Source organism: Tamandua tetradactyla, chromosome 6 (assembly GCF_023851605.1).
Source record: "Tamandua tetradactyla isolate mTamTet1 chromosome 6, mTamTet1.pri, whole genome shotgun sequence".
NCBI classification, from domain to species: domain Eukaryota; kingdom Metazoa; phylum Chordata; class Mammalia; order Pilosa; family Myrmecophagidae; genus Tamandua; species Tamandua tetradactyla.
The window spans coordinates 127880593-127894448 of record NC_135332.1 but is presented as its reverse complement, the minus strand read 5'-3'; the positions used below and the strand labels follow the sequence as shown (position 1 = coordinate 127894448).

The 13856-nt window shown below is 37.3% G+C and overlaps 1 protein-coding gene across 2 annotated transcripts in view; it reads right to left on the bottom strand.

Moving 5' to 3' along the window:
* RALYL (RALY RNA binding protein like) overlaps positions 1-6371 on the bottom strand; it is a 741752-nt gene extending 735381 nt beyond the window's left edge. Inside the window, exon 1 of one of the 2 annotated variants that reach the window (XM_077167112.1) lies at positions 6256-6371. The gene's annotated coding sequence lies outside the window, so the exon portion shown is untranslated. The remainder of the gene's footprint in view (positions 1-6255) is intronic. The other variant, XM_077167103.1, reaches the window with a different exon arrangement.
* Positions 6372-13856: the final 7485 nt, after the last annotated feature.

Sequence of the window (13856 nt, the reverse complement as noted above, 5' to 3'; positions counted from 1 at the left end):
CCTTATATGGGGAATGATACCTAGAAACCATGATTTATGCAATAGATGTGCTCACTACTGCTTGGAAAACATTGCTTTGAAGCCTGTTCAGTAGAATGAGCTAATAAATATATGCTATTTTGAAAAACTTTATATTTCAATATCTGATAGATTGGCCCCTCTTTGCTTCTTTTTTCAGAACTTTCCTGGAAGTTCTTTCTTTTCTATTTTTATATAACTATCTTTAAAATCTGTTGATCTAATCCAGGAAAAACCTTCTTATTCTTCTTGCTATTTAGATCATGTTCTACACACACACACTCACACACACACACACACACACACACACACACAAGAATCTAAGGAATAATCTTTATGATCCCTACCACACTCTATCCAGAATCTTGGAATAATTCTTCATTTCTTCATATTTAATATGCCTCATTCATTTCACTTCTTCTTAAAACTAAGGTACTTTAATCATAAATTCAAGGACTACATCTTCCTTTAAAACCATGCAACATTTGCCCCTGCTAACACTGCCTTCTACACACACAAATACTATCCTGAGATGCTCCTAAGCGTCTTTTTCTCTTTTATAACCTCCTCTTCCTACACCCACTCTCAAAAATGAAGAAATTTCTCAAAATTCTGCTGTTGGTCGACATAACCCCTCCTAGAGTTTCAATGTGGTTGGTTTTGTAAGATCTCTCTCTCTAGCTTTGAGGGTGTTTCCCAGCTTTAGATCTAAATTCCAATTGCATATTGGTTATTTCATCCAAAAATTAACATTAGAACTTTGAATTAGTGATATTTCCAAAATGGAACCATTTTCCCATCCCCCACTCAAATCAGTCTCTCCTCTAGATAGTCTCATTCTGCCTTGTTTTGCCTTTTTTCTACCACTAGTTTCCAATATTATCAGATCAGAACATTCAAAGTCATCTTTTATTCCTCCTACCTTCTCAGCCTCCAAATACACTGATTATATGGACTTGCGGATTTATCATCAAGATGTCTTTGAAATCCATTCCATCATTATTAACATTGCTTCAATTCTGATTTACATTTCCCAATCTTTCTGGAAAGTACTCACTAAATAAAATAATTGCATCTTCAAGTTCTAAGAAAACTATTTAATAATTGAAGATATTTTTTGCACATCTGAAGAGACAATTAAAAACAGCATCTTAACATCTTGCAGTTAGAGCATCTTAAAATAACATCTTGCAGTTATGTGTTTATGTTATTAACAAACACACAAAAATGAGCTTGAGAAATGTCACAATCGAATATGCCTAGCAGTGATATTTTGGGGTAGGGATGTTGCTGACAGTGAGGTGTTGGTAGACAGAAGAGACACCTACATTTATAGACTCATTGTGTTATGAAAGAATTGGCCATTTAGTTTTCCTTGTGCAAAAGACTAATTTTCCATATCATGCTGCAAAAGCCTGAAGAGCAGGGGCTACATATTGCACTTATGAAGTAAATATTTGTGTTTAACGCTTTTCCCAGGGCTCTTGAAAACCTGTATAGACACAGATCATCTCTTTAATTACACATTGGGTTCCTCCTTAGAAAATCCTATAGTCCTGGAGAGTTATGTGACATAAGGCTACTCGAAGGTCTTCCGGGATCAGTGACATCTTGTCAATGGTGCCAACTTGTTATTTTTGGCTCTATTACTCACCGGTGAAAACGTGCCAAACTACAGGCATTTAAAATAGTGCTCCAAAGAAAGTATACAGACACTGTTTTATATTAGGCGAACCAAACCAAAAATTCCTCTCCACAAATGGGACAGCTTCTGTGCAGAAGAGGAAAATGAGTTATTGATTCAGACAGTCCTGCCACTTGTGCCTTATTTCCCTTGGGGTTCTGAGCAAGTTTACTCATCTCTCTAAGCTCGTGTCCTCAAAACCATAAAATAATGATCCTACTTATTTACTACCTATTTACAGAAGAGAAAAGCAAATGGAAGAATATTAAATTTGTCATATCGATAAATGCTACGCCTCCTTTTGTTTCTCTCTCATCTTCATTTAATGAAAAAATAGTTTTCCCCCCACTCCATCCTGTTAATTTTCAAACTGACTCAAAAAAAAATGTTGCTACTGTTATTACTTAGCATATGGTCATCCCAATGTGTGTAAATATTCTCCCCAAACACATGGATAATGTATAAATACATCTAATTTCTATTAAGTTTAGAAAAACTTATTCAGTTATCTTATTCTAAGCCAAAGAAAATTAACTGATAAATCCAATGTAATTGTTCCAAAATATTTACAAACAGAAAAATTTCTTAATTTTTCTTTGTGATGCGTTCCATTACATCTTTCAGAAAAGTAGAGAAAGGTTCCACGTTCTCCATAATTCTCCTCTCCACTAGGATTTGTACATGGTCCAAAAAATAAACTGTTGCAGTCTTGACCCCAGAAGAGCAGTTTCGAAGGACAGACCAGCATACATTCATAATCAACACTGAGCAAAGTTATTCCAATGCCCTTTCTGGTATTAGAAATGGGTGGGGAACAAAAATCACCCCACCTCCACATTTCCAGTGCTTTGGCCCTAGAAAAACAGCAAGATAATGGGAAATAAAATGAGAACCAAAAAACATCTATTTTAATTTACATAGGAATTAGAAAAACACACAGTCATTCTTCTACAATGTAAATTGTGAAAAAAAAACATATATATTCTCCCAACACTCTCTTGAAAATCTAACAGTCATGTGAAAAACAAAATTTTAGTTAAAAAGAATATAACTGAATTCTAACTAAATTAATTCTATCTAAAAGAATGTGTGCAAGAATAATCAAGTCACTGGAAGTAGCATAGAAGAAGGCAGAGGAAGAGTAGGAAGAGAAACAACTACAGAACAATAAGGAAAAATGTTTTAAATCAGTTTTTATTTACTTTCCAGAGCTTCAAAAACATTTAGAAGAATAAAATGTATCATTTTCTCAGGTTTTTATAGGCAAAAGAGATTTTTCTTAATGGCAGTGTGATAAAAAGAAATAAAGAAATTACTGTGTTTTTTAAAGTCACAGTTAATTACCACTTAAACTAGTTTTTAAGAGTCAGAAAGGAGAATAAATTAATTAAAATGCAATAAAATATTTTCTTCAATTTCCATTTTATCATGCAAGCAATTCTAAATGTCCATTTCATGTCTATCCTACTACCATAATGGAGCTTTTTAAGATTTGAAATGTAGAGCTTGATTTGATTTGCTGCACTGTATAATTAGTTACTTACAAACAGTAAGCAAAGCATGACCACACTCTTACTCAGGTGGAAAGCATTCGAAAATGTAACAGACATAGGAGCATTTCCCTACCTTTCTTACTATCTGCCTAATAAATAACTATTTTCTTTAAGAAACAGTTATTCAAATGCATGTTATTTTTAACTATGAAACTGTTTATTGTTTAGGAATATCAAATTTGTGTGCCCTATTTTTCTATTTTCTTATTTTCACGTCTAATGTCATCACAAATAAACACAGTAGCTCTTTTAACCACTAGACTTTCACAAAAGTTGGGAAAATAAACTTTCTTTTCAAAACAGTTAATACAAAATAGTTAATACATCTTTTTGTACTTTTCAACATAAAAGAGTCCTTTCATGAATACATGTTTCTAAGCTTTTCCTCTTATATATAACACTACCACAGTGTGACTATTTGACACATTTTAAGAAAGGAGAAAAATAATACTTAATACTATGTAAGGGTAAATATAAGAAATAATGAAATATTTATTTTTAACAGTGAAAATGTATTCATTCAAATATTCTTGGACAGACCACAGACTCAGACAAAACTCCAGTAGGATTTTCTTTCTCTACAATGTTGAAACTGGTACAGAAGCTTTAAAATTAAATTAGTAATCCAAGATCTTTTTAAATATGTAAATTCTGGCATCAAATACAAAACTCTAGAAAATTTAACAGGCTCTTTAAAGTTTATGACCATTTCAGATAGTAAAATTCTTGAGATCATTTACTGGTCCAATAGCCAACATAATTTCTGGATCTTCTACACCTCAGCCCCATCCTCTCCCAAACCCTCTCTTCCTGCAAAATAAAAATGAAAAGATATAAAACCAAAAACTTTGTTTTTCACCTCAATAAGCAGTTAAAATAATTTGCATGATTAAATTGATCAGAATGGGAATGGATTGCCGGGTGAATGAAAGAACAATATATTTTTCCCTGAGAAACCAGTAGACGGTGCTAACTCTAGAATACTACATTCAAAAGTTTAAACAATAACAACAACAAAAAACTCATACAAAACACATGACAAGTTCCATGAATTAAAGAATTCCCAATATGATTCAGAAAAGAGGAAACTTGAAAAAACAACGTAATAAATAGAAATTTAATATTAGCATAAAATATAATGAAAAATGATATTAAATAAAATGGAAGCATACAATGACTAAAAGTTCTTAGCATATCTTTACTTATAGAATTAAAAGCACACCTACCTATCTGTCCCCAGTTAAGATCCCATGAGTGTCTTTTTTAGCCCCATATGCATTAATCTCATTTTGATACATCATACATTACAGCTGGTTTTTGCCCCAGTATTAAGACACAAACTAACAAAGTGGCTCTCATTAAAAACACAGGTTTGATCACTTAAATTTTCTCTCTCTCTCTCTCTCTCTCAAAGGTCTAAATAACTTCCAATATTGGATTATTATATCCATATGTCATCTTGCTTTTTTAAATAAATGAGCATTTCTAGTTACATACATTATTACAATACAAATGATAATAAACAGAAAATGTTACTAGTGTCTCTTTTATTGTTTAATGTTAGCTGTTTAACCCATATGAAAGACATTTTAGCAATGAGGTCATCACACACACACACACACACACACACACACACACATATACAAGAAAATCTAAATTTAAGGCTTAATAGAGTAATATTTGCTTCAAATCTAAGAATTGTGCAGCTCAAGAAAACTCTGATAGTCTACATATAAATAATATAAACTATCTTCCTTATATACATACAGCAGACCTTACTTGACAGGAGAAAAGTTAGCCTGAATATAAAAACAACTCACATGCACAGTAACTTCCAAGGATCTTTCAGATGAGGGAATCCACTGTGAATAAAATATTGCAGCTTTCTAAATACTGCAATAAATTTGAATCTCCTAGTGATAATGACTCTTTGGACTCCTTACTTTTACTATAAAGAGCAAAAGCTATAAATTTAATACTTTTCATTAACTGAGGTTAGAGACTTACTGAAATATTTGCTTGAAAATGCCACAATGTAGGCTATTAACCCTTTTGTTATGGGTACTTCTTATTTTGGAGTTACTTTTTATACCTATTGTCAATCTAGAAGAAATCTTAAAAGAAGTAAAAAAGTTATTCCAATTGCTTTGTATTTATTTTAACGGAATCCAAAATATATGCACACAATCATTTTATGGCTGAACTTTTTATTTAAGAAAAAAATAGTAAGAAAATTGAAACTTCAAAAAAAATTGAAATACAGTCACCCAAAGTATGACTTTTCGAAATTCATTTGGCTAGCAAGCTATCCAGCAGATTCTGTCACAGTGTTAAATACAGAAAAGGCTTCTTATTTCCAACTGACAATCTCTCAAAAGTAGTGCTAGAAGATACAGGAAATGTAACAGTACAATCGTCAAAAAAAGAAAAAGAAGCTTACACTCCATAGAATACATTCAACACTGAGCACTTCTGTGCTAATAACTCCCCCCAACAATCCTCCGTCCCTACGTCCCTACACCTCTCCCCCAAGTGCCCAGTTCTCAGGGGAAGACCTTTGCAACCACTGTCAGGTGATATGAAAAAGAGGGAAAACACTGCCCTTTTAAAACTTAAATAAAAGGTTACTTTGTACCTTAGGAATGTAGTCCCATTATGCCAACAGTTTCACCCTCGATATTAAACCCAAGCAACCATCATGGAAAGTAACTATTTCCCCACGCCCTGGAAGACGTGAGCAGTCACTGACAACCAACGCAAGACCACACGGAAAGACAAGGTCCAAAGATAGCACCATTCAGAAAGCAAAGCCCGTCCAAACAAGCAAACTATACCGGAAGACCTCCTGCGTGACTCACTGGGAAGATCAGGAGCTGGAGTTGTGCGTGCGGCGGCTGGTGCCATCCTTAAGGATGTGGAAACGTCTCCAGCTCCCTGCCCGAGAGGCCAGGAGGCAGCCCCTCCAGAAGATCCTGCCCCTACCCCTTCTCCCTCAATCACCTGGACGCTCCGAGGGGCCGCCTGGGCCTGCCCGACGGCCAGCCGCATACCCACGGCCCTCGTCCCCTGGGCTCTGCAAGTGGCCCTCAGAGAACTTACTCGGCCCGCCGGCAACGGTATCCCGGGCCCGCGCGCCCGCCGCGGAGCCGACCTGGACGCAGCGGAGGGAGCGACGGTATTTTGCTCACATCCGAAAACAATCCCGAAGCCGGGGACCGACTTTGGCTTCGCGCTCCCCCCCACCCCCCACCCGCTCCGGACGCGGCTTTCCCCACCGCGGGCTCGGACACTGCCCGCAGACGCGCGCGCGCGAACACGCACACACACACACACACACACACACACACACACACACACACGCACACATTTCTTTGCCAGGACCACTGTTGCCATTGCAAACCCGGGAAACGCCTCCAAGGGGACCAAGTACCTGCTCTCTGCAAGCTGCTCAGCTGTTCACTTCATCCTCCGTTGACAAGGAAACCAAACCGCACTTCATTTTTTTTTTTTTTTTTTTTTGTCAGAAAAACCTTCCACTGCCATCATTTGAAAATTGATTTACGGGGAGGGAAGGGGGAAGAAGAAGGGATAATATAGATATAGATATCAGGATATCTATCATAAAATTATCTCGGCTTTCTTAAAAAAAATCAAATGTGCAAAAGTGATAGTTAATTTAAAGGAAGAAAAAAGTATTTTGCTTAAAAATGATCCCAGTAACCAGCTGCAAGAAAAGTTTCATGTTATCAATAGGTATCAAAAACAGGGGGGAAAAAACGAATTTGTTGTCACCGGCTTCCAAAAAGGGAACAAAAAAAAAGAAAATTAATGTCTTTGCTCTGTGGTTTGCACCAGTATATCGCAAGACCACAAACTTGTAAACACTGCTGTAAAATACCACCTATACAAAAATGTTATAAAAAGAATATGCAAAAAAAGTGTTAGAAACATGCTTTTTATATTTATAAAGGAAAAATAGGCACCATATTTCACATCGCTTTTTCCATAAAACCAGTTGCATATTTTGCTGGACTTGGGAGTCGCTCCCAGCCGGCACGGTCGCCGCGGACTCCCCGACACAGCGCCTTGTCTACAGAACCATCGCATGCTAGAAAAACTTGGATTCAGGAAAAGGCTCAAAACCATGCTCCTCCAGTTTTCCCAAATATAAACAATAATCAAAGAGGTGGAAAAAAAAAAGAAGAAGAAAAAAAAACAAAAAAACAAAAAACAAAAAAGGACAAAAAAAAAAAGAATAGGACAAGAATGCCACTGAGAAGGTACTCACCGAGCGGGAGTAAAATGATGGAATAAAAATGAGATTTAGTATAAAATACAGTATGGCGGTGGAAGAAGGAATGAAGCGCGTTTTTTTCTCTCAGTCTCTGCCTCAGGCACTGACACGTGACTTGGAGCCAGGCTGACTTGCAGGCAGCGGGGAAGGACCGAGGCTGCGAGGGGGGGAGCCCCACAGAGACCAACTCGGGCTGGCGAGGCGGCGGCGGCGGCGGCTGGGAGCCCGGCGCCTGCGAGCGGCGGCACGAGTGGCGGCAGCAGCGGCAGCTCGCGGCGAGGCTGCCTCCGCTGTGAGCCCAGACGAGCAGGTGCCCCTCACGCTGAAGCTGAGCACACGCACACGCACACGCAAGACGGGCAGGGCGCGGGCGAGAGGGGGAGCCGCGCTGGGTTGGGCGGGAGGCGCGCAGCTGCTGCTGCTGTTACTGCTGCCGCGGCCGCTGCTGCTGCTGTTACTGCTGCCGCCTCTGCTGCTGCTGCCACGGTCGCCACCGCCTTGGATTGGGAGCGTGTGTGCTGCGGGCAGCTAAGGAGGTGTTGAGCAGACGCCAGAGTGGAGGTGTCCAACTTGCTGCTCACCTCAAACTTGTAGTTGATTGGCACTTCCTTACGTATTCATCTATTTTTCACTTCAAGTTAGTTACCTGGAGAGAGGACCCATCCGGTTCTCTCTTGAAGTTTCACTATTAAAACCTGGTTTGACTCATTTTTTTTTTCTTTCCAATTTCCCATGTCCAACCCCTCCTGAGCGCAGCCTTCGCCTCTGTGGTTCTCTCCCCGCCAAACCTCTGTTTTCCCCGCGCGGTTCTCAGGGAACCTGGCTCAACGCGATGCTGGGGGCGTTGTCACGGGCAAAGCCACCGTCAATGTTTATTGCCATCAGAACGCTCCGGCCCCTCTTAATCCGTCCTCAGGGTTAAGTGTTTGCAGTTTGAAAAAAAAAACACATAACAAAATCTCTCATTTGGTACGCCCCATTCTGGGTTTCTTTTTGCGGGTTGCGAGGCGATGGGTGTGGGCGTGGGTGTCGTTAATTTATTCATTTGTGGGCCAAGCATTGTTTGTTTTGTCTGCCTGTGCGTGCGTGCTGCAGAGCTTGTCTGGAAGGCTCCTCGGGTTCGTGCTTCACGGCAGAGCCTCCTACCTGACTCTTGCACAAGTTGCTGGCTTGGAGCTGGAAGTCAAAAGAGAGGTGCGGGGGAAACAAGTGAGTCCATTGTGTGAGTGCTTGCTGGGAGGGAGCGAGCACTCGGCGGTTGAGAGGGGGAGACTTGAGGCAGGAGTGAGGCGGCGGCGCAACCCGCGGGAGTCCAGGTGGCTGAGCCCAGGATTCTGAAGGTGAGGGTGAGAAAGGGATTTCTCCACCCAGCATCTGACTTAGGATGCCTATCGCCTGAACAAAGATGCCATCCGCCAATTGCTGAATGCGTTGGGATTCTCCTATTGCTGTCTGCTCAAGAATCAGCTTCCTGGGCCCTGGAGTACATCTCTTTCTTATACTTCTCCTTCCTCCTCCTCCTCCTCCTTCATTTTTGTGCTACACTTCAATTTGTGCAATACATTTTTGTGCAAACACCAGGACACATTCCCTGTGCTCCTTCGGATCTAGGTTGTGTGGAATTAATTGGTATCCCTATATTTGAGAAGGAGCAATTAATTCAGTTCTGCATTTCGCAGATTGCTGCTCCTGATATTTATCCCAATGTTTCCAATGTAGACATTTTAAGATAAAATGCTACACCAGAGATGATTTGACCTAGACAATTCTGAAAATTAAGTCCACATCCTCTACAGAGTGCTTCAAAAGCAAATATGTTTCTCAAACATTCTAGTCAGAATTCATTGGCCAAATAAAGTATTAATCCACAACTTAAATAAAGGGATTTAAAATTACTATTAAAGTATTATTAAATATTTATTTTGGAGAGTTGCCAACTTATTATACATACTTTTGAGTTGAGGATTGCTGATTAGAGATGCTGAGTGTGAAAGATGAATGTATCACAGTGGATTGGTAACTTTGTGAACAGTGTTGCGTTCTGTTTGTAAATCACAGCATTTTAGGCTGGATAATGCAGCTTAAATACTCTTTTCCCTGTAAAAGACCTTAGATTTTTAAAAACATCTCTTCAAATGTGATCTCTTTCTTCCAAGATTCATGAATTTGCTCTTTGAACTTTAGTTTGCTAAATTTTCCCTTTTGTTGTCAAAAACTATCCTATTCTAATCATTTAAGAAGAAAATGCTATTTTAACACATTTTTTTTCCCCCAGCACATATTGCAACTTAACTTTAGAAATGAGTTTTTTGAACCTTCAACCAGGCTGGGCAATGACTGGGTTTTAAAGAGTTATTCAAGAAGAACTTTAAAAACAAGCTGTTTAGAATTACACTGCAGTAATGGCTGTCAGCCAATCACAGTGATTGTCGGGCTTTTATTATTCAATAAAATGACTCCCCTTTATCTTAAATGCAGCTCTGCTGAAGAAAAGCAAAATACATCAATATCCTCTCTGTACTTTTCCCATTTACTACATAATTATAGTACACTACTCAAAATATTCCATGACCATTTATTTTCAATGTGCCATTCACGTCTGTGGTTGCATTGCTACATTAAGAACAAGACTAAATAGAGTTAGATTAAGGGAACTAATATTCACTGAACATAATTTCTCACTTAATCCTAGCAACAGCTCTGATATATTATTATACCCATTTTTCAGAGTAGAAAACTAATGTCAGAGAGTTTAAATAATTTGCCCAGGATTCTGTTGTTAGTAAATAGAAGAGATGGGATTGAATCAAAACTATATCTGGTTTGAAAAATAGGTACATGAAAGATACTAAATGCATTCAAGTACCGTTAGTAATGCCAATTAATAAGTGCATGATTTTTTCAGTGTAAGTACGTCTAAAATATGTTTATGGAAATTGATTTTTCTATATTATTCACCCCAACTAAAATTAGTAGTACACATATTGTCATTTAAATGATTCCAAAAAACACATAAAGAAAGAAGTAAACTTTCAAAATGTAGAGGTGAGGGTGTTAAAACTTCCTTTAACAAAAGTATGTACAAAAGATTATGATCAAGTCTTCCTGGTCATGTGCTCAGAAGTTAGCTCTTTAAATATAAAATTTTTAAACACAGTTTCAGTTATAAACTGCTCCTTTTGATAACCACTCTGAGTTGAGATATGGAGGTTTTATAATTTAAAAGTATACTAAATTTAAGACCAAACATATAAACGATGATTGAAGAAAAATCTATAGTGAAATATGCGGTATGTAATCTCAATATTTTTTCCCTTACAGCGTATTTAGATGCATGAATTATGCAGATATAAATCTGTGTATTATTTTTATCTGAATATATACACAGAAATTATATATTGCAGCAACATGGTATAAAGGCACACTTTAATAACCAATACTCTCAAATAGTTTATTCTCATTTTCTTGATGTTTTGTTCACAAAAATTGAATTTTTATTCATTTAATTTTTTTCTTCATTATGTTTCCTATTTCTGTAAATGTACATACTTCATTTATATTTCACTTTCAAGTTTATATGATTTCATTTAATTTTTCTAATACCATCAGATAATTTATACCAACTAGCGAAGAAAGTGGTTAGAAGATTTGAAAATACATTTTAAACATATAATATGGCATGGGTAAAATAAGCCAGGAAGCACTACCAAAATTTTTATGCAACCTGTAGATGTTAATTTTTAACATTTATTTTAATCTTCATGTAATATATTTTTATGAGAATGCAAAAAATTCAGATACAGACGTTCAAATTTCTTATGATCTATGTTTACTCATAATTTGCATATGTGAAATTACTAGTAAAACTTGTCTACTTTTAAAGAGGTAAATTTAAAACAAATTGCTATGTCTACTAATATTACTTTAAATGTCTTTATTTTGTATTAAACCTATTGAGCCTGGTTCTGTGACAAAGTAGAATCCTGTAAAAGTAACAGACGTGTACACAAGAAAGCAATCATGAATTCGCTGATAAATTTAGGCACAAAAGAGAAAAGAGCAGCACATGCCATGTTCCATGTTCTGCACCATTTGTTATCATTCATTGATTACTGTTGGGCCAGTCATCCATTTTAAAGAGAATATAAGATGTCAGTTTATAAATTTAGTAGCTATTAATTCATTCAAGTATTTTCTTAGATTTTAAGAGTTAAATATGAAAATGCGGTATTACTGTGACTGAAAATAGGCCCCTGTGGTAGATTTAATTATACACACCAATTTAGACATGTTAATTTTAATTTGCATTTCTATGACTGTGAACCTATTATAAAAAATAGGATATCTTTTGAAGATATTATTTATTTATTTATTTATTTATTTATTTATGTGTACGTATGTATGCTGTATAGCGGGGGTCACAATTCATTATTTTTTCATGTGTGAGTATCCTGTTATTGCATCACCATTTGTTGATTTTTGTTTGTTTGCTTGTTTTGCTTATTTGTTTTATTTTGGGGGAAGTGCACGGACTGGGAAACCAACCGAGTCTCCCTCATGGCAGGACAGAATTCTAACACTGAACTACCCCTGCACCCTGAAGATGTTACTTTTAGTTAAGGTGTGGTCCAACTAAATGAAGGTTGTTGGGTCTTAATTGGGATTGCTGGAATCTTTTGTAAACAAAGAAATTCAAACATAGAGAGAGCCAGGGGAGGCACGGGAAACCGGAAGCCAAGGAACAGGAAGAGCAGACATTGGCCACGTGAAACCAGGCGGGGATACATGCCCAGGAAGCCCGAGGGGTCACTAGTAGCCAGCATCAAGATATTACAGATTTTGAGGAGAAAGAATCACCTTACTGATGCCTTGGTTTTGGAATTCCGCAGACTCAAAACTGTGAGCCACTAAATCCCCACTGTTTAAGCAAACCCATTGTATGGCATTTGGCGTAGCAGCCTGGCTAACCAAGAGAGCCTCGGAGAAGATGCCAAAGACAAAATATTAAGTTAACTGAAAAATACATTTTTTATACAGTAATGAAGTAAGACTGAAGGGACCAAAAAGAAAGGGCATTTTATGCAAAACGAAAAACAAAATGAAGAAAAAATATCTGCCATTCGATAAGCACTTATTGTGCTTTAGATGCTAGATATATATAATGTCGTAAAATCCCCCTGTCAGAAACTGAGGTTCTAAAAGACTCTCAGCAAGATCTTAAGACTAGTTAGTAAAGGGCTTTCATACCTCCATACCTGGTAAATTGACTAAGTAAGGGCCATACAATGGATAAAGACATTTTAATGGCACAGTGCTGCCATATAGCTAGGAAGCTAAGAAAATCAAAAAAGGTGGAAAGATGGAGGGAAGGAGAATGCAGACAAGAGGCAGAAGTTGAGGGATGAACCAGTAGAAAAGAAGAAAAGGAGTAAGAACAAAAAGAAAGGAAGCAGAGGGGAAGAAGGAGTTGCAAGACCCAGGGCACTTGGGGCCTGGAAAATCTCCTAAACAACATATGAGAAATGTAAGACGAGTGCAAAAACCGGACAGATCTGGGTCATACAGATGAGTCCTAAAAGACATATGACAAAAGTATATTACGAAGTATATTGCAGGCTTTACAATACATTTCTTTAGTGAGACTAAATGTTGCCTGACAATTCCAGAAAACAATCTTGCTGAGGCTAACAAAACTATGCTAGAGGAAGGAGGATTAAAGAAAAACAAAAACAAGAGGAAAACCAGAGAGAGCTATCTTCATTTGCATGTTAAAAATCAAGAGATTCATATATCTGAATAACAAGGACTGGTAATAGAGGACAATTAGATTTCATTGGAAAATTATTATTAGTATTATTATTATTTGGCATGGGCAGGCTCTGGGAATCAAACCCAGGTCTCTGGCATGGCAGGGGAGAACTCTGCCACTGAACCATCATTGCACACCCGGAAAATTAATTTTTAAGGAGAAGAATCTTGAATATGAGCAAGAGGAAACTGGCATTTTATTGTTCATCCACAGGATCTTAAATCAGAGGTATGAAGTTACTCCTTTGTGTACAGAGATATAAGCTAGTATTCTGTTGATTTGAATTTTATTTGTTTTAAATAAGACAACCTTGAGCCTTAGAGATTTTAGCTAAAATATTAATTTACTCTCCGGATTTTTTTTTTGTGAGATAAGGGTTATTCATTATTTATTTGTGTAAAGATGATAGCATTCAAGAGATGAATGCATTATGACAGTTGTGCTCTTGTCAATAAGAGGCACTTTTAATGTCCATGAAATTCAGTAAATTATTTTTAT